The 27,924-nt window shown below is 44.4% G+C and overlaps 1 protein-coding gene and 1 pseudogene across 3 annotated transcripts in view; both read left to right on the forward strand.

The window, feature by feature from the left end:
• Nucleotides 1-4,699: 4,699 nt before the first annotated feature.
• Nucleotides 4,700-27,899, forward strand: LOC138078536 (uncharacterized; annotated as a pseudogene).
• ACSL1 (acyl-CoA synthetase long chain family member 1) overlaps nucleotides 27,214-27,924 on the forward strand; it is a 65,802-nt gene continuing 65,091 nt past the window's right edge. For 2 of the 3 annotated variants that reach the window (XM_068970805.1, XM_068970809.1), the window contains exon 1: nucleotides 27,477-27,569. The gene's annotated coding sequence lies outside the window, so the exon portion shown is untranslated. Of the gene's footprint in view, nucleotides 27,318-27,476; nucleotides 27,570-27,924 lie in introns of those variants that run through there. The other variant, XM_068970806.1, reaches the window with a different exon arrangement.

Consider the following 27,924-nt stretch of genomic DNA (forward strand, 5'->3'; position numbering starts at 1 on the left):
TTCAACTTGAACTGCAGTATCAGCTCTTCCTGCGTCTCCAAGTTGCTGACCCATCCTGCAGATTTGGGGCTTGCCAGTCTCCATAATAGTGTTAACTGATTCCTTAAAGTAAATCTCTTTATACATATATACATGTATATGTATATATATATTTTATATCTTTGTACATGTAAATCATTTTATATGTGTGTATACACATACACACACACATTTTGAATCCCCTAAACTGACTTGAAGCCCTTGTATATCCTTTCACTGAGGGGCAGATGGTACAGAAATCAGAGTGAACACTACGTATATTCATGTATCTCTCTTGAGACTAGGGGTCAAAATTCCTTCTCCAAAGACCTCTTGGGATCCACTTGCTTATTACTGCCTTTATATACCCTTCTGGACTATGAACTCTATTTGTCTACTAATAACCATGATGGCAACCTTGCTTCTAATCCGCTGAGCATTTTCTGGATGTTGGATTCAGCTCAGTTACCAGAATCACTATACATACCTTCATTCCTTCATTCTTACCTAGAATTTGCACTAATTCTATCTCCCAGTCTTCCTGGACTTCCCAGTCACTGTATTAAGCCTTTGTGTTCAGATAAATAACATTTGCTCATCTCATCATCAACCAGACTCTGGGTCCCAGCTAGGGCAGGTGTTCTGCCCTGCTTCCCAGATAATAACCATACTGAGCACCACAGACCTTAGACTCTCTTTTCCTGATTGTCACGACAACCTTACAAATTTATATTTGTGTGTGCTTTGTTATAATTTCTAATTTAGTTCATGTATTTTAATATTAGAATCTATGATATAAAGTCCATCTTGATAAGAAGGTCAAAATTTTACAAATAGGAAAAGAAAACCATTTTTCAGAAATTCAGTGCTAAGTATATCATCACAAACTAATGTTAAACTTGGAAAATTGAGACCTGAGAATTCCGATTAAAAAGCTAATTGAGAAGTTCTAAGCCCTTTAACAATACAGAACTAGATGTGCAGATTCTACTTGAATCATTCCAGTCAAGGGGGTACAAATCACAGCAGTTTTTTTAACAGACAAGTTAATACATAGCATTATTAACTAGGTAACTAGAGTAGCTTCCTATTGCAACTGTAACAGATTACAACAGATTGAGTGGCTTAGGACAACAGATGTATTACCTTATAGTTTTGGAGGTCGGAAGTCCAAAATCAGTTTCACTGGACTAAAATCAAGGTGTCAGCAGAATTCTGTTTCTTCTGGAGGCTCCAGGGGACAGTGTGTTTCTGTGTCTTTTCCAGCTTTGAGAGGTCACCTGCGTTTCTTGTCTCACTGGCCTCACATCCCTCCAACCTCTGCTTCCTTTGTCACGACTCCTTCTCCGACTCTGACCTCCCTGCCCCTTTCTCGGCTCAACCCTTGTGCTTACATTACAGATGATAGTCCAGGATAATCTTCCCATCTCAAGGTCCTTAAGTTAACTACAAAGTCCCTTTTGTTGTGTAAGGTAACATATTCAGAGGTGTTGGGGACTAGGATGGGAATATCTTTGGGGGATCATTCTTCTACCCATCAAAGTAACCAACAAGGCAAAAATAGAAGAATAAGGTTTCACACTTCCTAGACTGAATCAGCAAGTGCAGGAAGCAGCAGTTCCCCTAGGACTCCAATTAAGGGACGATTTTGGAATGTTTAAAACTTCGATGCTTAGAAAAGGGGCCCACTGAGCAGACATCTGGGCTCTGAGGCCAGATACCTGGTGCCTAGTACTGGTGTGCCTGGAGGGGACCATGAGGCAGGTTCTTGAAATGTTAAGAGAGCTGCAAACTGTTGCATCTAAACAAAACACAGCTGCAGTGGAGATGCCAGGCTTCTGATGCAGATCAGAACCGGAAGCAAACAGGAAGCCCACCGGAAGCCCCCAGAAGGAGTAGATCCTTTTCCTTCTTCCCTCCCACCTGGCTTCCTCTAGGGCTCCTTACCGTCACCAAGGGAGCCAGCTGGGAAAAGAAAAGTGTGTATGGAGTCCCAGCCCCACTGTTACAAGACCAAATACAGAAAGTAAGCTGGAACTCGAGAGACAATAGCTTTACAACTGGCAGAGGACTCCACCTGATGAAAAGCAAAGAGCATAAATCAACCATTTATGTTACTTATCCTAGAATCATGACTTTTCCTCTCAGTTCTTTGGTTTTTTTTTTTTTTTTGATATGTTACAGCTTCAGATGACCTTGAGACATATGTAAGGAAACTAGTGTTTTTAGATATCCTTGAGATAATGCACTGCAGATGGTGACTGCAGCCATGAAATTAAAAGACGCTTACTCCTTGGAAGAAAAGTTATGACCAACCTAGATAGTATATTGAAAAGCAGAGACATTACTTTGCCGACTAAGGTCCATCTAGTCAGGGCTATGATTTTTCCAGTGGTCATGTATGGATGTGAGAGTTGGGCTGTGAAGAAAGCTGAGCGCCGAAGAATTGATGCTTTTGAACTGTGGTGTTGGAGAAGACTCTTGAGAGTCCCTTGGACTGCAAGGAGATCCAACCAGTCCATTCTGAAGGGGATCAGCCCTGGCTGTTCTTTGGAGGGAATGATGCTAAAGCTGAAGCTCCAGTACTTTGGCCACCTCATGTGAAGAGTTGACTCACTGGAAAAGACTGATGCTGGGAGGGATTGGGGACAGGAGGAAAAGGCGACGACAGAGGGTGAGATGGCTGGATGGCATCACTGACTCGATGGACGTGAGTTTGAGTGAACTCCAGGAGTTGGTGAGGGACAGGGAAGCCTGGCGTGCTGCGATTCATGGGGTCGCAAAGAGTCAGACACGACTGAGCGACTGAACTGAACTGAACTGAGATAATGCAAAGATTTCCAAACTTTTTAGAAAGAGTACACTCTTGGATTGTTTGGTTTTACAGCATCCCATGGGATATCCATTAATCCCTTCTGATATATATTTAGTTTTTGATTAAACAAATTACAACTGGTAATTCATTTGTTTGGGGATTTCATACCGTTCTTCAAGCCAACTCAAGATAGCTCGAAACAAGGAGAGGGTTTCTGGATCAAATCACTGGATCATTTCATCAAACCATATCATCATAATTCATGAAAAGAAACCCATAAAGGAGACACTGAGTCAGAAAGTGAGATTAAGAGAAATATACCCTATTTTGAGAGTGAAGTCTATGCATTTTCACTTACATTTTGGCTTTATATTTTAATGGCTTGTATGAACATTGAAGAGCCTCTTGATGAAAATGAAAGAGGAGAGTGAAAAAGTTGGCTTAAAACTCAACATTCAGAAAAAGAAGATCATGGCATCCGGTCCCATCACTTCCTGGCAAATAGATGGGGAAACAATGGAAACAGTAACAGACTTTATTTGGGGGGGCTCCAAAATCACTGCAGATGGTGACTGCAGCCATGAAATTAAAAGATGCTTGCTCCTTGGAAGAAAAGCTATGACCAACCTAGACAGCACATTAAAAAGTGGAGACATTACTTTGCCAACAAACTCTGTCTAGTCAAAGCTATGGTTTTTCTAGTAGTTATGTTTGGATGTGAGAGGACTATAAAGAAAGCTGAGCACTGAAGAATTGATGCTTTTGAACTGTGGTGCTGGGGACAACTCTTGAGAGTCCCGTGGACTGCAAGGAGATCCAACCAGTCCATCCTAAAGGAAATCAGTCCTGAATATTCATTGGAAGGACTGATGCTGAAGCTGAAACTCAAAAACTTTGGACACCTGATGTGAAGAACTGACTCACTGGAAAAGACCCAAATGCTGGGAAAGATTGAAGGCAGGAGGAGAAGGGGACAACAGAGGATGAGATGATTCGATGGCATCACTGACTCGATGGACATGAGTTTTAGTAAGGTCTGGGAGTTGATGATGGACAGGGAAGCTCAGTGTGCTGCCATGAAGTCACAAAGAGTCAGACATGATTGAGTGACTGAACTGATGAACACAGTCTTTCTAGACCTGACTTTCAGTTTTCATGTACCAGATTTGTGTTCTACAGTACTAATACTTAAAAATTTTGCATGCATTTAGTAACTTAGCCTTAAAATGTATGAGGCAAAAATTAACCTAACTGCTGGGAGGAATAGATAAATCTACAGCCATAGTGTGAAATTTTAACATACCTTCTCATTAAGGAGAAGAAAAATATAGATTTGAACTTGAAATTAACAAATTTGACCTAACTGATATGCAAAGAATATTTCCTCTAACACTGCAAATTTAATTTTTTGAAGTATACTTGAAATCTTTATAAAAATTATCAGATGTTGTGTTTTAATAAAAAATCTCAACCCATATCAAAGGACTGAAATTACATAAAGTTTCCTGTCTGGCAGAAGTGGAATTACATTAGAAATAAATGCTAAAAAAGAGCATTTGAAGATCCCTCCATGTATAGAAATTAAGAATGATCCTTTAAATAACATTTTCCATCTTGTTTTCTGAGGCCAGTGTTATATTGATACCAAAACCTGCCAAGAACATTATAAGAAAGGAAAATTACAGGGAATACAACATAATGTTGTATAAAATTATAATAAAAAAAATGAAATCAACTATTAGCAAAACAAATCCAGTAACATCTAGTGAATGAAATATGACTATATTGGACTATTTCAAGAATGCAAGAATGGTTTAACATTCAGGATGCCCCTGCAGAATGGAAACAGGCCCTCTGGTTGGAAGTATGTATAACACACTGATTTACTGTGACCCAGGAAAAGCTGCCAAGGATGGATGTCTTCATCAGAGGATATTGGTTTGGTATAGTTGAATATATCTGAGAGACAAGTTTTGTAATGGAGGGGACTTTTCTACTTCTGGTCGTGTTTACACTGATTCAGGAAAAGCATCAGGAAAGCTAGAAACCAAACATAAGATCAGCAACTATAGGCTTGTGTATGTGTGCACGCTCAGTCGTATCTGACTCTTTGCCATCTCGTGTACTATAGCCCACCACGCTCCTTTGTCTGTGGGATTTTCCCAGAAAGAATTCTGGAGTGGGGCTTCCCTAGTGGCTCAGGGCTAAAGAATCCACCTGCCAATGCAGGAGACACAGCTTCAATCCCTGCTCTGGGAAGATCCCACATGTTGAGGAGCAACTGTGCTCTAGAACCCAGGAGCCACAGCTATTGAGCCCACGTGCTGCAGCTACTGAAATGCAAGCACCTTAGAGCCCATACTCTGCAATAAGAGAAGCGACCACAATGAGAAACCCACACACCATGACTAGAGAAAAAACCCACATAGCAGTGAGGACCCAGACAGCCTAGATAAATAAATGAATAAAATTATGTTTAAACTATTTGTTAAGAATACTGGAGTGGGTTGCCGTTTCCTTCGCCAGGGGATCTTCCCGGCCCAGGGGTTGAACCCTCATCTCCTGCATCTCCTGCATTGGCAGGCACATTCCTTACCACTGAGCCACCTGCAAAGCCTGCCTATGGGCTTATTTACACTCTAAAGTGAAACATTTCTTGGGACAGAAACTTCTTTATAGAATAAGTTGGCTGAAGGGTTGAAACTGATTCTTAATACTATATTGATGTTGAACACAGGAAAGAAGAGTGAGAATTTGAAGGTCTCCTATAAATGGGATTGTTCTAGTTTGGGCAATAATGTTGATACAGATTTTTCTGAATCATTTGTAACTTGGCTGTGTTAGTCTTTGAGGGCCAGCTTACTGACCATTAGATAAATTTCAACACAGGTTTGTCCAAACTGTTGCAGAAAAATTTTGCCCTGAATTACAGGCTTCCAGCTCCACACTTACGTGAACCATGGCATTTAATTTGGAGATTCTGTCCCCCAGAAGGTTAGAGGAAGATTGAAATGTCACCGAACATCGCTTGGATGACTGGTGGTTAACAGTACCCATTTGACTGATAAATGCAAAGTGATAAATACACTTTATCATCACTGATAAATACAAAGTGACTTACAGAAGTTTTTTTTTATCTGCTAAAATAAGTTTTGCCAGGCTGATTGGACTGGGTCATACTCAGACGCTTTGCCCAGGAGTCAAATTGACCTGATCTACTTGAATTGATGGGAGGAACTTCAATGTTGGAAGTCTCAAGTTTGGGGTGGGACTTGAATGAAGAAGCTTAATGTGGTTTTGAGCAATGTACCAGCTTCGTCTCTGGGAGTTAAGAGAAATGAACCCCACTGTGTCTTGGCCTTAAAATTCTTCTATGAGCTTTGAAAAGTGTAAACTTTTTATTCTTCCAAAGAATTGTAATCTTGCCCATACCAAAGTGTAGAGATGGTTTAAGTCCATCCTAAGGAAGGTGCTTGAAGGCGTACCTGGGAGCTGTCACATTGGTGCCACATTTTAGCTCTGACGTGTTATTTTAGGTGTGTTCCTCGGCATCAGTGTGGTGTCGGTGGTCCTCCAGTTTGTACATCACATGCTGCCGGTCTCACACTTCTTCGTGACCTTTTCATACATCGGTCTCTGTGCTGTAGTGGAATCTTCGGCTTTGCATCAGAGGAAAATAAGTAAATCTACCACATTTGCAACCAAAAAATAGAATGATTTAACTCCTGAAAAAATGTATAAAATAGATGGCTAATGAGAACCTTCTGTATAGCACAGTGAACTCTACTCAGTGCTCTGTGATGACCTGAATGGGGATGACCTAAATGGGAAGGAAATCCAAAAGAGAGGGGATATATGTATACATATCGCTGATTCACTTTGTTGTACAGTAGAAACTAACACAACATTGTAAAGCAACTATATTCCAATAAATATTTTTTTCTAAAAAAAAACACAAATGTTAGTGACTTTGGATCAGGCAATTATTTCTGATTATTATCAGAATGATTTGGTTATTCTGATTAAGTGTAGAGACAAAATTAACTGTGGAGAGAAAATGTTTTCTTGCTAAGCGGAGTTTTCTTTTCTTTTTAAAACTTTGTGTGTGGACCATTTTTAAAGACTTTATTGAGTTTGTTGCAACATTGCTTCTGTTTTATGTTTCCGTTCAGTTGGCTGTGGCGCGTCGAGGATCTCAGCTTCCCGACCAAAGATTAAACCCACACCCGCTGCATTGGAAGGTGAAGTCTTAACCACTGGACCGTCCTCTCTCCGCTTCCAAATAATTGACCCTAAGTTTGTTCTTTCTCATCTGATATGGCGGGGATTAGGGGAAGGAGCTTGACTTGAATGAATAGAATTTACTGGACTTTCTTGATGATAATATCAAGAACCTCCCCACTCTTGCCTCCACCACCTTCTGCAATTCTTCTGTAACCTTTGGCCTAGGGATCTATTTTAGGCAGCACTTCCCACTTTCTGTCAGAAATCTCTCATCGTTAAACTAGATTTTGGAGATGTTATGACCATCTGGTTTTTAGGCTATGAATTCTCTAAATGCTGATATCATGTTTAATTCTAGCTATTCAGTGAATGTTTAATTTATAAGTCTGTGATACATGAATAAAACCAGCTTTGATGGCTTCATTTTCATCTTATTCTCAAGACAAATTTTGCTCTCTGTATTTTCCCCAAAAAACCTGATGTTTTTCTTCTCCAGTTCAATTCTTTTCATATTTCTTTCCCCAAATCTCTAGTTATCAGTTGTTACCAATGAAAATTCCTTTTCTACTCTCTGTTTCTACTTGTTCATGTTTTAGCCACCTTGTCTAGGAAAGACTAGTGGTTTGGTGGTTTTAAAGCACAGGCTGTCTGAGTTTAAATTCTTTTTGTTTTTTTTGCTGTTTTTAAAAATTAATTTAATTTATTTCTTTTTAATTGGAGGATTACTGATTCACAACATTGTGTTGGTTTCTGCCATACATCAACATGAATCGGCCATAGGTATACATATGTCCCCTCCCTCTTGAACCTCCTTCCCAGCTCCCACCCCATCCCACCCCTATAGGTTGTCACAGAGCCCTGGATTTGAGCTCCCTGCATCATACAGCAAATTCCCACTGGCTATCTGTTTCATATGGTAATGTATATTCTTTTTTAAATTTTTTATTTATTTTAATTGGAGGCTAATTACTTTACAATGACTTCCCTGGTGGTTCAGACGGGAAAGTGTCTGCCTACAATTCGGGAGATTCAGGCTCAACGCCTGAGTTGGGAAGATCTCCTGGAGAAGGAAATGGCAACCCACTCCAATATTCTTGCCTGGAGAATTCCATGGACAGAGGAGCCTGGTAGCTACAGTCCATGGGGTCACAAAGAGTCGGACACCACTGAGACTTCACTTTCACTTTCTTTACTTTACAATATTGTAGTGGTTTTTGCTGTATCTCTCAATTCATCCTACCCTCTCCTTCAGAGAGGAATTCTGATCCCACCACTGGTTTGTAACTTCTGTGGGCCTCAGTGACTTCATCTATAAACTGCAGCTGCTTAGAGAAACTCTGCTATAGAGTTGTTGGGGGAGGGATTGGGAATACAAAGCAGCTAGTGTGGAATCTGGCAGCTGAAGAAGGATTCAAGGACTGTTCACTGGTAGTGGTGTTGCCTGAATGGGTATAAGGAGTAACAATATTTAGGCAGACAGTCCTTCCTTCATGGCCTTTGTCCAACCCTGGACTTGATCCTATGAGGAGAGAATGGATCACTGGCCAGTGAGGGAAAATCTGGAAGAATGGTTTTGGGGCCCCAGGCAAGAGGTGACTGAGAAGGGCGACAGCAGCCACTTCCAGTTCTGGGAGCACTTCCTGTGCCCAGACCCTTGATGCCCCAGAATCTCCACCATCTGCACAAACTCATGAGATCGGTGCCTCTGCTTATCAGCTGTATTAGTTCCTCCCTTAAAAGGAAGAAGCCGCAACCTAGAGATACAAATCATTTTCCAGGGGCACACAACCAGTGGGTGATAAAGCTGAGCTGAGGCTCCAGGTCTTCAGAGGACCAACGTAGGACCTTTAGGAGACCCAGGCTGCTGGGCCTGTTGTTCGTATTCTCCTGATCCACCACATTTCCACATAATCTACCCTGGTTCCAGGAGCCTTGCTTTCTAATCTGCTCCCAGTTACATCTTTTCATTTCCACCAGCCCCAGAGTCAGTCCTGGATGCCACAGATGCAAAACATGAGTGTCTCCACGCCTCCTCACATACCTAGGGGGCTTGAGGGTAAGCTACTAGTCCAGATTGGGTCCTGCAGCCTGGCCACAACTTCTTGGCTCAACTGACTCCCAGAAGGACCTTATGTAAGACCTGGCAGCTTCCAGAAGCATCCAGAGTGCTCACCTAGTCCAAAGCCCTCTCTCCCTGCGCCCATCTCTAGCTAAGCACTCCCTCCTTGCATCTGATCTGTTGCCCTGTCTGGTTTCTAGGCTGCGGGGAGGCCAGCCTTACTCAGAATCCCAGTTCAGTTTTCAGGGACCTTGGCAGCCAGCCCGCCCCATCTCTGGGTTTGGACTGACCCGTAGTGTCATTTCCTGCCACAAACAGGTGTCAGGGAACAGTGCTTCATCCTCTTGGCTCCTGAGCACATGAAGGCTGCCTCGTCCCCCAGTCCCAAGGCTCGCCCACCTGAATACAGATGATTTCTTTACCCCTGATTCAGAAACCAGGACCCCCCAATTCCTCTGTTCTTACTTCCTACCACCCATTTTGTCAAAGCACTCATGATGTTTTGTATCCAAGTAGCCTCAATTTCAACAAAACCATAGGATTGCTAATACCGCTTCATGGAGTAGAATTAGACTGTGACATTGAACAAGTCATTTTACTGCCTCAAGACTTTACTTTCTTTTAGTTTTTTAATGGGCATTAAATTAGATGGCACCTTTCTAACATAAAATTCCCTGTATTTGGAGCTGAAACATCTTTTCTGTTACCTGAGGACTCTGAGAGAGAAAACATGGTTATTGGTCTGATGACTTTAAGTAAGTCCATCTACCTTCCAGGAGGAGATTCTGCAATTTTCTCTGCCATAGACAAAGAGCTCTAGCTTTATTTCTAACTCATATCCTGCATGCTATTGCTTAAGAATAACCTTTTCTCTTTACATAACCGACGTCATATTGGTCATTTTTTTTAAACTTTCAAATCTACCTTTGACGTTTCTGTAAAATATTCTCAACTTTCTACATTAAGCTACTTGCATAAAAGCAGTAGTATCAGTTCATAGGGTTGGAAGACTTAAATGTGATGTATTTAAACCTTCTACTAAAGTACTTGACAAAGCAGTAAGTGTTTAGTAGTTTATGGTACTACTCCCACTGCTACTCAAATGGTGTTTAAGGCAGATAATGAAGGGAAAAACAGCTACTGATCTGTTCCCTGGAAGGAAGTAATGAGACAGTTGGACTTCTTGGGATAAGCTGAGACAGGTATGAATTTATAAACATGGCAGAGATGAACCTACAGAACTTGGTGACTGATGTAAGGGACAAAGGAAAACAAAAACCCCAAAGCACAAACTTAGGAGAATATGAGTGTGATAACATGGCCAGGAATTAGGAAGTGACAGAGGGAGTTAGTATTGGTAGATAGAGGAGAAGGTAAATTTTGGATGTTTTGAGTTTAAAATGATGATAATACATCAAGGAGTGTGTAATACAAGCTTTGGTTAAAAGGTTGACTCTGGAAATGTAGATTTGGAGATTATTGTAATAAGTGCACTTATTTGAAAAGTAAAAATGAACAAGAGTTCCGTATAAAGACAGCAGACCAGAGGTCTAGGATTGACACCTGGGGGGTCCCCACAATTGACATGATATGGGAAAGGAGTCACTGAAAGATGTAAGGGGGGGCTTCCCTGATGGCTCAGCAGTTAAGAATCTGCCTGCAATGCAGGAGACTACCACTCAGTCCCTGTGTCAGAAAGATCCCCTGGAGGAGGAAATGGCAACCCACTCCAGTATTCTTGCTGGTAAATCCCGTGAACAGAGGAGCCTGCTGGCTACAGTCCTTGGGGTCACAAAACAGTTGGACACTACTTAACAACTAAACAACAACAGAAACATTAACTAAACCAACACTACAAAACGAACAAGAGACTAAAAAGACTCCTGCAGAGACATCATGACTTGAGGATAATGGCACCAAAATAAACAGGAGCTGAAAGCGAGAAAAGGGGGGAGCTGTCACTGATCCCTAAAACAAACAAAAAAAAGAAGGATGAAAGGAAGGAGCAGAGACTCAAACGTAGGTCATGGAAGTCATGCTTCAGGGAAGGGATTTTCCGAAAGGAAAGAAGGGTCCACTGTGCCCAGGGCTCCTGTGGGGAGAAAAGATTGAGGAGATTAGGAAAAGAATTCTGCAGTTGGTGCAGTGGAAGCATGGAACCCAGGCTGGGAGGAGCCAGGTGGGAATAGCACCTGCCCATTGATTTTAGACATAAATATACAGAGAGAACTAGGCTGTGGCTCGGGGTAGTAGCAGGGCAAACAGAGGAGGTTACTTTTTGTTCTTGGAGAGGCCAATACCACCAGTAAGCCTCAAGTGAGCTTCCATTCATCTCCAGCCCTTGCCACGGCTCATCTCTTCACGGACATGCTGCCTTGTCCCATCGCCACCGCCACCGTCCTAGTCTGACCTCTATTAACTCTCATCTTCTTCTTTAGATCTGGCTCTGGCTACCATACTCATAACCTCATCCACTGGAGCCCAGCCTCACCATTTCTGATGATGCCCTGGATCCTATGACTGTTAACAAACACATCTAAAGATCGTTTCTCATTCAAAGGCATCATCAGGAATGAATGTTACTTTAGCTGATTTGTCTTCTTCTGCTTTGACACAGGTATCTAAAAAATGATAACAATTGTTATTCAGATCACTCCTCTCAAGCATCAAGTTACTTTTATACCGTAACTGTATCAAGAGCTGTACCCAACTGTTGTTTGGAGCATCACTTCAGTTCAGTTCAGTCGCTCAGTCGTGTCCGACTCTTTGCGACACCATGAATTGCAGCATGCCAGGCCTCCCTGTCCATCACCAACTCCCGGAGTTCACTCAGACTCACGTCCAGCGAGTCAGTGATTCCATCGAGTCCATGATTCCATCGAGTCAGTGATGCCATACAGCCATCTCATTGTGGTCGTCCCCTTCTCCTCCTGCCCCCAATCCCTCCCAGCATCAGTCTTTTGCAATGAGTCAGCTCTTCGCATGAGGTGGCCAAAGTACTGGAGCTTCAGCTTTAGCATCATTCCTTCCAAAGAAATCCCAGGGCTGATCTCCTTCAGAATGGACTGGTTGGATCTCCTTGCAGTCCAAGGGACTCTCAAGAGTCTTCTCCAACACCACAGTTCAAAAGCATCAATTCTTCGGTGCTCAGCCTTCTTCACAGTCCAACTCTCACATCCATACATGACCACTGGAAAAACAATAGCCTTGACTAGACGGACCTTAGTCGGCAAAGTAATGTCTCTGCTTTTCAATATACTATCTAGGTTGGTCATAACTTTTCTTCCAAAGAGTAAGCGTCTTTTAATTTCATGGCTGCAATCACCATCTGCAGTGATTTTGGAGCCCAAAAAAATAAAGTCTAACACTGTTTCTACTGTTTCCCCATCTATTTCCCATGAAGTGTTGGGACCGGATGCCATGATCTTCGTTGGGAATAACCTCCCTGCCCAGCCCATTTTGTCAGTGATTCTTAGAATCCTATTTCCTCCACAGAGCCTCTGTGGTTGGATTTCTCCAATTCCTGTCATGGTTAAGCATAAGACTTCCACGATGATTTCCCATTTTTCTTCTTCCCAAACATGCTACCTACATCCCATTCAAGTAACAAAAGTGTGTGCCAATGAATAATGAAGATACAGTAGCTGAATCATATAAGTAATGTTTTATTTCCCTTCTGTTGTTGGTTTTACCCAATAAGCTAGCCTGAGTTAGCCTCATTTTGCGCTACCCTACATCATACAGGTCAGAAGCCATGTCTAACCCAGCATGTGTAACTAAAGGCCATCCTCTACCCTCCAGGATCCTTGTAACATGAGAAATGGTACTTTACTGGTGCTTTTTGTTGATGAGTCGATAATCACTGTGACCCTGTTCCTATTCTCTATGAGTTCATCTTTCATGGTAACAACCAGGTAGCCTCATTTTTCTTCAAGTTCTTTCGAACCCATGGTGTGTATATGTGCTCAGTTGCTCAGTTGTGTCCAACTCTTTGTGACCTCATTGACTTTAGCCTGCCAACTCATGGAATTTTCCTCTGTCTATGGACTTTTCCCGGCAAGAATACTGGACTGGATTGCCTTTTACTACTCTAGGGGATCCTCCTGACCCAGGGATTGAACCTGCATCTCCTACACTGGCAGGCAGATTCTTTACCACTGAGCCACTTGGGAAGCCCCCAGAGTGGGAAGCATCATTAACTTCCTTGGTTGTCAGCAGCTCTGAGTTCCAGTCTTCCTCTCAGAGAGTTTCTCTCTTAATACTTGCATCATAGAGTTTTTCCGCTTTCCTTGCATTCTGTTCTACCTTTGGGCAAGTACAACAATTATTTTCTGATTGGAAGAATTCTCCACAGACTAGCTTCTAGTTATGTATGTTTTGAACTTTTCTTCTCCTCCACCACACATGTGTTTTCATTCTAATTCTAGATAACATAGGACACAGTCATATCACAGTATGACCTCTGGCCCTGGACTTAGGAGTATCCCTGGAAGTCATATCTGCTTTGGGAAGCCCAGTAATAACTATATGTTGAAGTTACTGAAAGCCACATCTATAAATCCCACTCCACGAAAACTAAGTGTATTCGTAATTTACTTTCCCCTTAACAGAATCTCCAAAATGCTCATAATCATCCCAATGACACCTGACAAGTAGAAATATGATGGAGAGGAGGTCAAAGTGGAAAAGTAGAGTAGATTTAACCAATTGCAGTTAAGCTGTCTTCTCTCTGAAAATTTACAAAACCCTGTGAACACAGTTCTGGGCCCCTTAAGGGCCTTGGGAGACGATGTCAGTGCTAGTGAGGGGCTCTGAAATTAAAACTTTGTTAAATCATGGCAAATCCACCTTTCTGCTCTTTCAGTTTTGCTTCCTCATTGGCAAAACAAGAACAGTAATAGCTTTGCCAGGGACATCAGAGCCTGGTGGGCTGCCGTCTATGGGGTTGCACAGAGTCGGACACAACTGAAGTGACTTAGCAGCAGCAGCAGCATGATATGTATAATAAAATCATCTGTGTTTTTTAAAAGTGCTTTTTATTACTATTTAATGCATCATTAGAGATTTTTCTCACATGTATTTTCTAAAATTGGCTATAACATCGCCCTTCCAATATTCCCTTCTCATAAAAATCGCTGACGCTCCTCTCATGGCGAGGTGAATGCTCTGTTTCCTCTCTTTTATTTTGCTCTTGTGCTCACAGCAGAAGTGATACTATGACTCCTCAAACTATGTCATAAAAGGTCATATGTCTTGCATCTGGCTCTGTGGGGACATCTACTCTTGCAACACAATAGCTGTGAGGAAGCCCAAGCTATAGAGAAGGCCACATGAAGAAGAGACAGCCACCTCCAACCCTCCAGTCGCATGAGCGAGTCCTCATGAAAGTGGACCCCCCAGTCCTGGTTAAGCTGATATTGAGTAGAACAAAGAAAAGCTATAGATTCATGAGCAAAATAAATGGTGGTGGTTGTTTTAAGCCTTTAGGTTTCAGAATGGTTTGACGTGAGGGGACTATCTATCTTTCCAATGAAGTCCAGTGAAACCCATCTCCACTCACTCCAGACTGAACTCTCCATTCTATGACTGCATCTCACAGTTCCCTGCCCCGGGCCTTCCTCACACCATTACTTCCATGGGAATGTCATCTTCCCATTGCAATCTTACTTCTTGATGAGTTCACTCAGCTACTATGTGGTCTATGAAGTTCCCCTCATTGCCCTAGTTGGTTGTGATATCTTTGTCCTCTCAAACCTTGGAGAACTTTGTTTCTACCACTTATATTTATCATCACAATTAATATTCAGCACATTTCACTCCTGGCAAGGCCAAGTACTGGCCACTCAGAAAAGGGCCTCTTGTGTTATTTCTCCTATGATCTGGTGACCCTCCACCTTGCAGCAAAGCTGGTTGCACATAGTCTTAGCTCCTCTAGTAGCCTGCATACACCTTCAGCGCAGAGTGCCTCATATATTTTTGTCCAGTGTTTCCATCCCCCATGCAAAACACAGGGTCTTGCCTATACTATACTATATATATGTAACTTTATGAATGTTTTGTTGAGACTTAAAAAATAGATCCCTGACTCTTAAAAGAGAAAGTCCAGAGAGTATAACTTGGGGGAAAAGAACTTAAAACTTTAAGATTTTAAATAACTGAAAAATAAGATTAATTCTCTCAAGTCAGGATCATGAAGCCGTAGGATTTTTGATCTGAGAGCTTAGTGATCATCTAATGGGATCTCACACTCTAGTATGCAAAAGAATGGCTTGGGGAAAACTAGTGTGTGTTGGTGGGGAAAGAATGCAGATTCTGCATTCCACTCCCAGATGTTCTGAATAAGTACGTCTGGGCGGGGTGATGAAATCTCCTCCTTGGTGAGCTGTGCAGGTCACTGTGATGCTGGTGGTCCCTGGGCCACACTGGCAGAAACCCTGGTTTAGTCAGATCCCCTCCGTTGGTGTCTGGTTTATTTCTGTGCCCTTTGAGCTGGTCATGGCTGTTGGTTGCTACGGACTAGAAGAGGTGGCGTGGCTGGGAGAGAGACGTTGGGAAAGCCATAACTTCAGGGCTATGTTTGAAGGAGAAATCACTGCCTTTGATCTTTGGGTGGTGGCAAAACCCTTCATGGAGATTAGCAGAGAAGCAAGTGGCCTGACTGGGGAGTCTTCTGTCTAGAAGAGTCCTCGGGTGGGGTCACCTATTTCCTCATAGTTGAATAAATTGTTAATGATGTGAATCACTTGGTGCAGTTCAGTCTCCACCTTTGGCTACCCGAATGCTACCAGTCCAATGTCGAATTTCATTTACAGAGCTAACATTAGAAGCCTGGATTCCAATAGCAGATTATCTACTTCCCTGCCTTTTTTCTCAGAATAAAATCTATGCAGTTCTGAATCCTTCAACTATTTGGAGATAAACCCACAGAATATTTTCAGCTTTTTCTTCCAGTTTCACTCTCTCCATCTTCTAGAATCCTTCATGCAGTGAACAAGTCTGCCCTTGAATCTGAGTCTCCAGAGGAGGCCTCTGAGCCACCGCTTATGCCTGCGCTCTTACCCTGGGGACCAGATATCTATGTTGCCCTAGGATAAAAATGCCAGATGACCTTTCACTCAAACAGCTTTTTGTGTCCCCAGCGTCTTCCTCATCTTAGATGGCAGAGAGGAAAGAAAGCAAGGAAGCAGTAGGCAGCTACCAGTGACTCACGGTGAATTAGCCTCCACCGTGAATTACTCAGGAGCTGCAGAAGAGCCACCTTCTGTAAAATATTAGGCCTTTCTGAGAACACTCATCATCTTCGCCAATCTTTGTGCATTTTAAAATTTTCATAAATATCTGCCTAGAACATAGTCTAGAGACTGGCATACATTAAGTGACGGAGACTCTGTGGAGCCTGGATACTGCGCTAACGAGCTGTGCTCCACAAACGTAACCACAAAGATGGGCAAGTCTCTCTCATTGCCACAGACTTTCCTTAGAGCAAAATTCCAGACTTCCTGTCATCAGTCTTTAATGATTGCACATTGTTGATTTTGTTATAACATGGACATTCAGCATTTGTATCAACATACAAAGCACTGTCTTCCCACATGCGCTCATTTCATTTACCACAACCCTGTGAGACAGGTATTGGTTTAAAATCAAGAAGCCCAGGCTCAGGGAGGCCCAGTGAGCCCTCTAAGATCACATAGCTAATAAGTGATGGTCGGGAACTTGACCTGGGACCTCAGCGCCAGTTCCAGGGACAGCCCCCCGTGTCATGAGGCGCTTGCTCCATGTATGGACCAAGCAGGGTCCACACAGCTTGTTCATGAGAGAAACTGGCCCGGGGCCCTGGAAGCAGTCATGAGGGTGCACCTCCCAGACCTCCAGTGACCGGAGGCATCGCTGGTCTGGGGTACCAGCTGCTGCTCTGAAATCTCTCTCTGCCTTGGCTGAGGCCAACCGCCCTGCAGGCAGCTCCCCGCCGATGACTGAGGGTGGCGGAGGCCCTAGGAACAGGCCCTTTCTGGGAGACGTGGAACCCCTCTGGCTGGCTGGTGGCTCTGTCTCAGGCTCCCTTTGACCTTGCCCATCGTTCCTTCATTGGAAGTATTCATCCCATCTTCCTTCTTCTCTTTTACTCAAGACTGATGGCCGGCCCGCTTTCTCCGGCTCCTTGATCAGTCCCTGGCGGCCACTTCTCGAAGGACTGGGCTTATCACAGCCTTTCTCAGTCCTTTGTTGCTGATGCCCCTTCAAGCCACATCTTCAGGTTTAGGAAGCTGGTGGGAGGGTGGTGGTGGTGGGGAAGGTGCGGAGCTAGTGTTCAGGTTCTACTGAAACAGCAGATGAACCAAAAAGACCAAAAAAACAAAAAAATGCCTGGGTAATTTTCAACGTGCTTGCCCACAATGGGCTGAATCTGTCCTGAGATATGGAATGTTCAGGGGAAAACTTAAGCAGGGAAATGGCCACTGCCTCAGGCATGTCTGCACGGGCATCCTTCAGTCAGGAGAAGTGCTTTTCCTAAGCAGCAGTCCTCCCCATGAAGCCTGTCTCTCTGAGCTTCAGCAGCTCTCTTGGGTTTCAGAAGCTGTGGTCCAAGAGAGTTGTTTCTATTGACCTTTGAACTGCATGTGATAGGGAAGAGGCAACCAGCTATGAGGCATGCTTATTAAAGAAATACCTGTGTTGATACCTCCTGAGAGGAAGATGTCAGAGAAGGGATCCGTCTTTGCCTGTATCTGTCATTTGAAGAAAGAACCGATTTCGAAAACGTAATCCCACGTGCTTTCATTGCCTGAGTCACAGAACAAGCTTACCGTTCCCACGTTCACCTGCTGAACACACTGAACCTTGCATGACCACATACTGGGGTTCAGAGGAGAAATACCACCTAATGGAGTCATCACCGCGTGTCAGGGACACATGACAAGGGAGATGGTCCACGGAGACTCTGGGGTTGAGATAGCTTGGTTTACTGAAAACTGACTTTTTGTTTTACCTTGCCAATAAAGATATTTACCATAATGTCAATGTTGCCATTTTATTTTTTTTTACATTAAAAAAATTTATTTTTAATTGGAGGATAATTGCTTTATAATGTTGTGTTGGCTTCTGCTACACAACAATGTGAATCAGCGATACGTATGCATACGTCCCCTCCCTCTTGAACCTTCCCTGCCAGCCCATCCACCCTCTAGGTTGTCACAGAGTACCGCGTTTACCTCCCTGTGTTATACAACAACTTCCCATTAGCTATCTATTTTACATATGATAATGTGTATGTTTCAATACTACTCTCTCAATTCGTCCCACCTCCTCCTTCCCCCACTGTGTCCACAGGTTTGTTCCCTATGTCTGTGTCTCCATTCCTGACCTGCAAGTAGGTTCATCAGTACCATTTTTCTAGATTCCATATATATGCGTTAATACACGATACTTGTTTTTCTTTTTCTGATTTACTTCACGTGCTGCCATTTCAAAAGCACACAGCAATTATCCTCCAGTGGGTTACTAATTAATCTAGGTGTGGCTGGGGACAGCTGGATACCAGTATGTGGAATGGTAGTACCAGTGTTATCAGGCTGCCACTGCTGGCCCTTTGTTGTTTAGTTGCTCAGTCGTGTCCAACTCTTGTGACACGAGGACTGTGGACTGTGGATTGTGGCCCACCAGGCTCCTCTGTCCCTGGGATTTTCCAGGCACTAATACTGGAGTGAGCTGCCATTTCCTCCTCTAGGGGACCTTCCCGACCCAAGGATCGAATCTGTGCCTCCAGCAAGTCTCCTGCATTGCAGGCGAATTCCTTACTTTGTGCAGCAGGAACTGATGGCTTTGCTCAGGGGCCATGATCCTTAGAGGTTCCACTTTTTTTTTTTTTTTTTTTGCGCGATTTTACAGCATCCTGGAGCTCCAGATGGTCCCAATATCCTGAAATGATCAGTAGGCAGAAGGATAGGGTTTGCATATCAATGGGCAAATGTGTACAACACCCTCTAGATCTGAGCTGTCCACCAGCCACACGTGACTACTGAGTGCTTGAAACGTGATTAGTCGGAACTGAGATGAGCTGAATGGGTGAAATACACAATGGATTTTGAACACCTAATAAAAGCAGTAAAATATCTCATTAATAATTCTGATATTGATTACGTGCTGAAATGACAATGCATGCTCAGCCACTTGGTCATGTCCAACTTTTTGCAGCCCCATGGACTGTAGCCCGCCAGGCTACAGTCTGTCCATGGGATTTTCCAAGCAAGAATACTGGAGTGGGTTGCCATTTCCTTGGGGACATATTGGATTAAATAACATATATTATTAAAATTAATTTCTTCTATTTCTTTTTACATTTTTAATGTGGCTACTAGAAAATTTAAGCTTATGTAAGAAACTCAGATTATGTTGCACAGTTCTGTTCTTGGTGTCACGTTCAGTGAAGGCAGTGACTGTACCTATTTTTGCTCATCTAATTACCATTGTAATCACAGAATTCAACACACTAACATTGAAAAGGACTAAGATATTCCAGGAACAAATGAAAATATAAATTAACAAATAGACACTAGTTACTCATTTCTCTGAAGCCAAGAAGGATTTCCTCCCTGTCCTTACCTTAACCTAACACCTGAGAAGGAAATTGGATATTTGCAAACTTTATTTTTCAGCTTTGAGTCTCCTGTCCTGAACTCCCCTAGTGTATGTCTGACTGCCATAAAAGGGAAATTTAACTTAACATCTCCAAAGTGGAATTTTTCTTCTTCTTTTTAACTTTTGGCTGCACTGCTCAGCATAGGAGGCTCTTTGTTCCCAGACCAGGGATTGAACTCTTGCCCCTGTACTGGAAGTGTGGAGCCCTAACCACTGGACCACCAGAGAAGTCCCCAAAGGATAATTTTTTTTTAATTTATTTTTTCTGTCAAAGTCATTTCTGCCAAAGTCCTTCTAGTCTCAATAAGTGGAACCATGACCCCCCAGTTGTTTATAGCAAAAACCTCATCAGTTTAAGTATTCTTATTTCCCCCATTAATAACAGCCCAACTCTACCAATCAAGAAAGAAGTTTTTATTGATTCTACTGCAAAACATATTCCAGAAACTCCACTTTCTCCATCACTGCTACCACTTTGGTACAAGCCACCTTGGTGTCTCACTGGTACTACTGTTCCTACTTGGTCCATGTGTTGCTGCCCCTGCTCCCAGAAGCTCTGTGAACCATTGCTATCCTTCTGACAAAGACAAGGAAATGATTGCCCAATAAACTTGACTGTAAGAACATTTTAAAGGGCTTCCTAGGTGGCTCACTAGTAAGGAAACTGCCTGCCAGTGCAAGAGACCCAGGAGACAAGAATTCGATCCCTGGATCAGGAATATCCCCTGAAGGAGAAAATGGCAACCTATTCCAGTATTCTTGCGGGGGCAGGGGTTGGGGGGTAAGTGGTGGTGGGGGCTGAAATACCATGGACAGAGGAGCCTGAAGGGCTACAGTCCGTGGGGTCATGAAGAGTTGGACAAGACTGAGCACACACATCAGAACAATTTAATATGTATTTAACAAACGTGCTTCAATCTATCAGACAAACCGGTGGATGGAAACAGTTGGGGCAGTCATCTAAATGTGTACCTGCCTTCAGTTAGGCTAGTCCAGACAGAAATTGACTCTGTTTATAAAGCTCTCCACAGATGTGGGATCCAGAGACAGGCAGGCCAAGGCTTTGCCCCCCTGTTTCCCCTTTTTCCCCAGCCTTCTCCCAGTGGTGGTACAATAGCCCTACAGCATCACTCTCCACCCCAGTGGTGTTGGGCTCACCTCACCATCCATGCTCCCCTGCTCAGAAGCAAGCAAAGCAGAACCCTCCCTTCCCACTTAGAACATACAAAACATACAAATATCCTTCCCCTGCTGGATCACAGATAAGATGAAGGAGAAATCAAACACTCGTGGAACTTAAGTGAAAGTGTTAGTCGCTCAGTCAGAGTCATGTCTGACTCTCTGCGGCCCCATGGACTGTAGCCCACCAGGCTCCTCTGTCCATGGGATTCTCCAGGCAAGAATACTGGAGTAGGTAGCCATTCCCTTCTCCAGGGGATCTTTCTGACCCAAGGATTGAACTCAGATCTCCTGCACTGCCGGCTGATTCTTTATACCTTCTGAGCCACCAGGGAAGCCCCATGGAACTAAATCATGGGTTATTCATTGAGTTTGCACTGCTACAGAATTGCAGAGAAAATTAGCTTAAGGGAAGAGGGACATGCCGAGCAGAAATCTTTAACAGGAATTTGGCTGTTCCTTTCCACAACAGAACAGGAACCTTCTGTGCTCATCTCTGCAATTAGACTAAGGCTCTCCATCTCCATGGCCTCCCTCCCCCAGACCCCAAATTTCAGCTTCTCCTGTGATGTGCTCGTGCTGTGTGCTAAGGCACTTCAGTCATGTCTGACTCTGTGCATCTGGCTCTCCGCTCTAACTCTCTTTGACTTCCTCTAGAGGCCTTACCTCCCAGCCTTTGTAGAGAGCACCTCGCTCCTCCTTTCATTCTCAGTCCCCAATTTTTAGTTTTCTACTGTTTTAATTTTAATAGTCCATATTGCCACCTTACATTGCTATAGGTGTTTCTTTATTGTTGGCCCCCTCCCTGTTAGAATATAAGCTATCATATGGTGAACAAGACTTTTCTTATTCACTGCTATTTCCCTGAAATCTACCTTGAGCAATGCCTGACACACAGAAAACATTCAATAAATATCTGTTGAATAAATCAATAAGTAGTTTAAATACCTTTTCCTAAAACCGAAGGCCTTTTATATGCATACTCCAATGTACCTTTAGAGTAACTAAGTCCTAGAACTTTAAAGGTAGAGTGGACCACATTAGAATTATCTTACCGACTCAGTATTCTTGCCTGGAAAATCCCATGGACAGAGGAGCCTGGTGGGCTACAGTCCGTGGGGTTGCAGAGAGTCAGACACAACTTAGCATAGTGTCTCATCATCTATATACCTATCCGTCTCTCTAAGTGCTTATTCAAAAATTAGATATAGAATTTTCTTTTTTCAGGAATTACAGTTTTCTTCTAATAAGCAGAAAACACACTTTCAAACGTATTGTTTGAAGTATTCCTCTATTAGGTTGGCTGAGTGATCACCGAGAGAAGAGAGAGCACGGTGTTGGGAAGACAGGGCTGTGGTTCATATTTAAATACTTTGAAAGGAGCTCTCTTGGGGATACATTTCATTTTGTCACCCTACGCTGACAGTGACAGTTACAGTGACATTCCAGGAATTTGTGGTTTGTCAGAGCAGTCGTGGTTGTGAATTGGGAGCTTCAGTTCTTTAAACCCTCTGGACTTTAAGTAAAGTGTATGTGTGGCTGGAAGGCTCAAATGGTGGACCTGCCAGGAATGCACCAGAGCAGAAATTCCTTAGGGAAAGCAGTGTATGCCACTGTTGCCCATTGAACTGGACAGCCCTCCATGTTTTCAGGTTGATCAAGGAACTGTTTCCTTGGCAAAACCCCACAGAAACATTATGTCTACTGTAAAAGCATTATTTCTTCTGTGAAAACAAAAGGACTGCAGGATTCATAATCTCCAAAGGAAATGGGTGATGAGGGGGAAGGCTTTATGAGTATCTACTGTTTAGAATGGAGACTATTTGACTTGCTTTAGTCATTAGAGTGAAGAGTGGAATTCCTTTCTCTTTCAATTGTAGTATTTTCCAACTTTATCTGTTTGCTCTTATACCTCTTTCTCTCCGGACCAAGAAAAAAATTGTTTTCCTCTGCTAGAAGTTCTAACTGTTTTCAAAAACATTTGCCTCCCATCTCTCTTCCAACATCGAGATCTAACTCTACCAGTAAACCCTGTTCCCTATTTTATTTTCAATCTCTTCCATTTTTTTGGCTTCTGACTTGAAGCTTATAGGTTTGTACGTGCTCTAATCTCTTTCATCTTTACAAATGAAAGCTACAAACAAAATAAATATCCCTAAACTATGTTCGCCTTACTGAACATTTCTTTTCTCCTTTATGTTCTTAAATTGAGATATAATTGACATAAAACATTAGTTTCAGATTACAACGTAATTATTTGATATGTGTTATTGTGAAATGACCATCATGGTTCCCCTCCCTGTATCCATGTCCTTGGGTAGTTTTTTCTCACATGGATTTTTGACATGGTTATGCTTTGGCCAATGGAACAGCAGCAAACATGATGTAAACGGGTTTGAAAACCAATTTTCCCCTTTGTTGAGTTTAGAGAGCTTAGAGCCTTGAGACCACCAATTGAACATGCTTGAACTAGCTTACTGAAGTGGCCATGTGGAAGAGAACTAAGGCACCCCAGCAAATAGCCCGATGATCATCAAACCTGTGAGCAAGGCCATCCTCAGACCAGCCAGCCCCAGTTTATCCACCAGGTGACCAGCTGTAGGAGAGAGCCCAAGAGAAACCAACAGAGGAACTGCCCAGCTAAACCCAGCCCAAATGCCAAGCCACAGAATCATAAGCTAACGAACGATTGTTGTTTAAGCCACTTTAAGGTGATGTGCTATGAAAGCTAATCAATATAGGATGTATCTTCCAACTGAGAATGTCTTGCAGGTATAATGGGCAGCATTTTCTTTTTCAGGGATATATAAAGTAATGGCGCATCTTACAACTGATTGTGACTTAAGTTGAACAAAATACAGTGTGTGAGTGCATGCTTAGTTGCTCAGTTGTGTCCGACTTTTTGCGACCCTTTGGCCTGTAGCCTGCCAGGCTCCTCTGTCCATGGGATTCTCCAGGCAAGAATACTGGAGTGGATTGCCATTTCCTCCTCCAGGGACCGTCCTGAGCCAGAGATCAAACCCCTGTTTCCTGCTCTACAGGTGAATTCTTCACTGCTGAGCAATCAGGAAAGCCTGTAATCCAGTTTGATTGATATCCTTATTAGGAGAAATCTGAACACAGGCATTTAACGGAGGGAAAGTCATACAAGGAGACACAGGGAGAAGACAGCTATTCCCAAGGCAAAATGAGAGGGCTGGAACAGATTCCCTCTACACAGCCTGCAGAACCAACTCAGCTAACACCTTGATCTTGAACATCTAGCCTCCAGAACTGTTGTTGTTCAGTTGCTCAGTCGTGTCCGACTCTTTGTGACCCCACAGACTGTAGCACACCAGGCTTCCCTTGTCCATTACCAACTCCCGGAGTTTACTCAAACTCATGTCCATCAAGTCGGTGATGCTATCCAACCATCTCATCCTCTGTCGTACCCTTCTCCTCCTGCCTTCAATCCTTCCCAGCATCAGAGTCTTTTCCAATCAGCCAGTTCTTCGCATCAGGCGGCCAAAATATTGGAGTTTCAACTTCAGCCTCAGTCCTTCCAGTGAATATTCAGGACTGTTTTCCTGTAGGATGGACTGGTTTGGATCTCCTTGCAGTCTAAGGGACTCTCAAGAGTCTTCTCCAACACCACAGTTCAAAAGCATCAAATCTTTGGCACTCAGCTTTGTTTATAGTCCAACTCTCACACCCATACATGACTACCTGAAAAACTATAGCTTTGACTAAATGGACCTTTGTTGGCAAAGTAATGTCTCTGCTTTTTAATATGCTGTCTAGGTTGGTCATAACTTTTCTTCTGAGGAGCAAGCATCTTCTAATTTCATGGCTGCAGTCACCATCTGCGGTGATTTTGGAGCCCAAGAAAATAAAGTCTGTCATTGTTTCCATGGTTTCCCCATCTATTTGCCATGAAGTGATGAGACTGGATGCCAGGATCTTCACTTTTTGAATGTTGAGTTTTAAGCCAGCTTTTTGACTCTCCTCTTTCATCTTCATCAAAAGGCTCTTTAGTTTCTCTTCACTTTCTGCCATAAGGGTGGTGTCATCTGCATATCTGAGGTTATTGATATTTCTCCCAGCAATCTTCATTCCAGCTTGTGATTCTTCCAGCTTGACATTCTGTATGATGTACTATGCATAGAAGTTAAATAAGCAGGGTGACAATATACAGCCTTGACGTACTCCTTTCCCAATTTAGAACCAATCTGTTGTTCCATGTCCAGTTCTAACTGTTGCTTCTTGACCTGCATACAGGTTTCTCAGGAGGCAGGTGAGATGGTCTGGTATTCCCATTTCTTTAAGAATTGTCCACAGTTTGTTGTGATCTACACAAAGACTTTAGAGTAGTCAATGATGCAGAAGTAGATGTTTTTCTGGAACTCTCTTGCTTTTTTGATGATCCAATGGATGTTGGCAATTTGATCTCTGGTTCCTCTGCCTTTCCTAAATCCAGCTTGCACATCTGTAAGTTCTCAGTTCACTTACTGTTGAAGCCTAGCTTGAAGGATTTTGAGCATTACCTTGCTTGATGTGAGATGAGTGCAATTGTGTGGTAGTTTGAGCATTCTTTGGCATTGCCTTTCTTTGGGACTGGAATGAAAACTGACCTTTTCCAGTCCTGTGGCCACTGCAGAGGTTTCCATATTTGCTGGCATATTGAGTGTGGTACTTTAACAGCATCATCTTTTAGGATCTGAAATAGCTCAGCTGGAATTTCATCACCTCCACTAGCTTTGTTCATAGTGATAGTTCCTAAGGCTCACTTGACTTCGCATTCCAGGATGACTGGCTCTAGGTAAGTAATCTCACCATCGTGGTTATCCAGGTCATTAAGATCTTTTTTGTATGGTTCTCCAGAACTGTAAGATAATACATTTCTGTTGTTTAAGTCACCCAGTTTGTGGCACCCTGTTGTGGCTGCCCTGGCAAACTAGTATACCACAGACCTTGGGAAGCATCTGAAGAGGCACAGGGCCTGGAGGACTGGCTGGAGCAGTCGGAGGGGGTGGGTGGGAAAGAGGGACTGAAATGATGGAACCACAGGTGAGAAGGAGACCTGGACAGAGGTCTAAATCCAGGATTAGCCAAGTGGAAATGAGTAAAAACGAAAGTGGAGCCCATTGTTAGTTTTAAATGGAGAGTCCAGAGCTAGCAGATCTAACTGGAGAAGAGAGCCTAGGAGAAGCGAGCTGTTGCAGAGGCCTCTGGAGTGTGGGCTGCCTCACCATCGCTGTACCACGTGCAGGAGATGAGTGCTGCTGCCACAGCAGATGCTCTGAGCCAGTGAGAGGGGCCCAGGAGAAGTCCTTAGGGCATCATCATGGTCTTGATCTGAGTGCTTGAGGCCTCAGCCAGCACAAGTTCACCTGAGCAGAAGAACCCGTACACTTCCCCTGACTATCATGGATGCACTCTGGAAGCAGACCGCCTAAATTCCCACATAATTTTGCCTTCCCTAGCATTCAACCTCTCTGGGCCTCATCTGTGAAAAGGGAATAGAGACTGCATCCACTTCAGAAGGTTATGATGAAGATTCAATAAGATAATGGGTGTGAAATATTTCAGTAGAGGTTATCTGTCATTATTAGAGGCATTTATTCTAATTCTCATGCCTCCAATTCAAAGCAGTACTAGACAAGAGTCCTCTATCCACCATCGGGCACAAGTGCCACTGTAACTAGAACCCTGGTATTAGAGGTTAAGGCTACTGGCAGGCCTCAGGAGGTAAGAGGAAAAATACCATTTGGACCAGGAGCCTGAAAAAAACTGCGCTGGGCTCTGGAAGGCCCCAGTGGACATCGCATGCACAGAGACAGAAGCCCTCAAAACCGCATGGCCAGGGCTGAGCCGCGAACGGGCCCTCAGAACTTGGCAGGGGGGCACTGTCCTTGAGTGGTGTCGAGCCTGTGCTCTGATCCAACTATCCTGAGGCTCATCTGTCCTGTTGGTCTTATGTCCAGCGCTCTGCAGAAGTCCAGAACAGGGCCTTTCCCGGCCAGGGACTGTGGCGAAACCGCATGGGGGCGGGGGAGGGGGTGGTGGATGGGGAGGTGAAACCAGGTTAAAAGGATCATGCAAGTTCTCTGCCAAAGCCAATAGGAAAGGAAAGCCCTCAGGACCTCCAGGGAGCCTCCCGGCAAAAGCCTCCGCCCCCAAGGAGTCAGAGGGCCTGTGGTTGAAGGTGGAAGACGCGAAAGGGCGTCTCCCGGCCCGCCCTCCGGCACTGCAGACTTCTGGGCTGAGCCACCACAATTTACTCTTTGCCCTTCCTTGGACTCCTTGTGAAATCCAGGGCAGTCAGGACGCCTGAAGATGCGTTCGTCCCCGGCGGTGCCCCAAGCTTCCACCAGCCGCCGGGCACGCGCTCGACCGGACCGCAGGGTAGGCGCGCGGCGGGGGAGTGGGGCCCAGGCGGGGAGGGGCGGGCCGGGGGCGGGGCGGGGCGGGGCCCGAGGCGGGGCGGGCGGGGCCCGCGCTCTGGCCTCAGCCCGGCTCCTAGGCTGCAGCGAGCGGCTGGAGCGCAGCCAGCTCTCGGAAGCGGCGGCGGCGCCCTTAAATAGCATCCGGACCCAGCCGGGGCCGGCAGTGGGCTGCAGTGACAGCCGGCGGCGGACGGCCGGGCCTGCGGAGGAGGTGAGTGCTCCTTCTAGCGGGGGGGAGCCGCATCCGTACCTGCTGCGGCGCCGCCCGGGTCTCGGCGGGGGGCTCGGGTCTAAGGCTGCCCCGCCGGCCGGAGCCCGGGAGGTGGCGGCCGCAGCGGAGACCCGAGAACCCGCCCTCGGATCGCAGCGACGTTCCTCTTTTCCGGCCTCTGCCCGGCGGCTCCCCGAGTTCCCTCCGCCGCGGAGGCCTCCAAGCCGCCCGATCCGCCGCTGCTTCCTGTGCAAGAGAGCCGGCGATGCCCGCCCGCCTCTCTCCCCGGCGGCGCGGGCGCTGGGCTGGTGCACGGCGGGGTGCGGGTGACGCGCGCCGCGGATCCGGGTCCTTG

This window comes from Capricornis sumatraensis, chromosome 4 (assembly GCF_032405125.1).
Source record: "Capricornis sumatraensis isolate serow.1 chromosome 4, serow.2, whole genome shotgun sequence".
Lineage (NCBI taxonomy): Eukaryota > Metazoa > Chordata > Mammalia > Artiodactyla > Bovidae > Capricornis > Capricornis sumatraensis.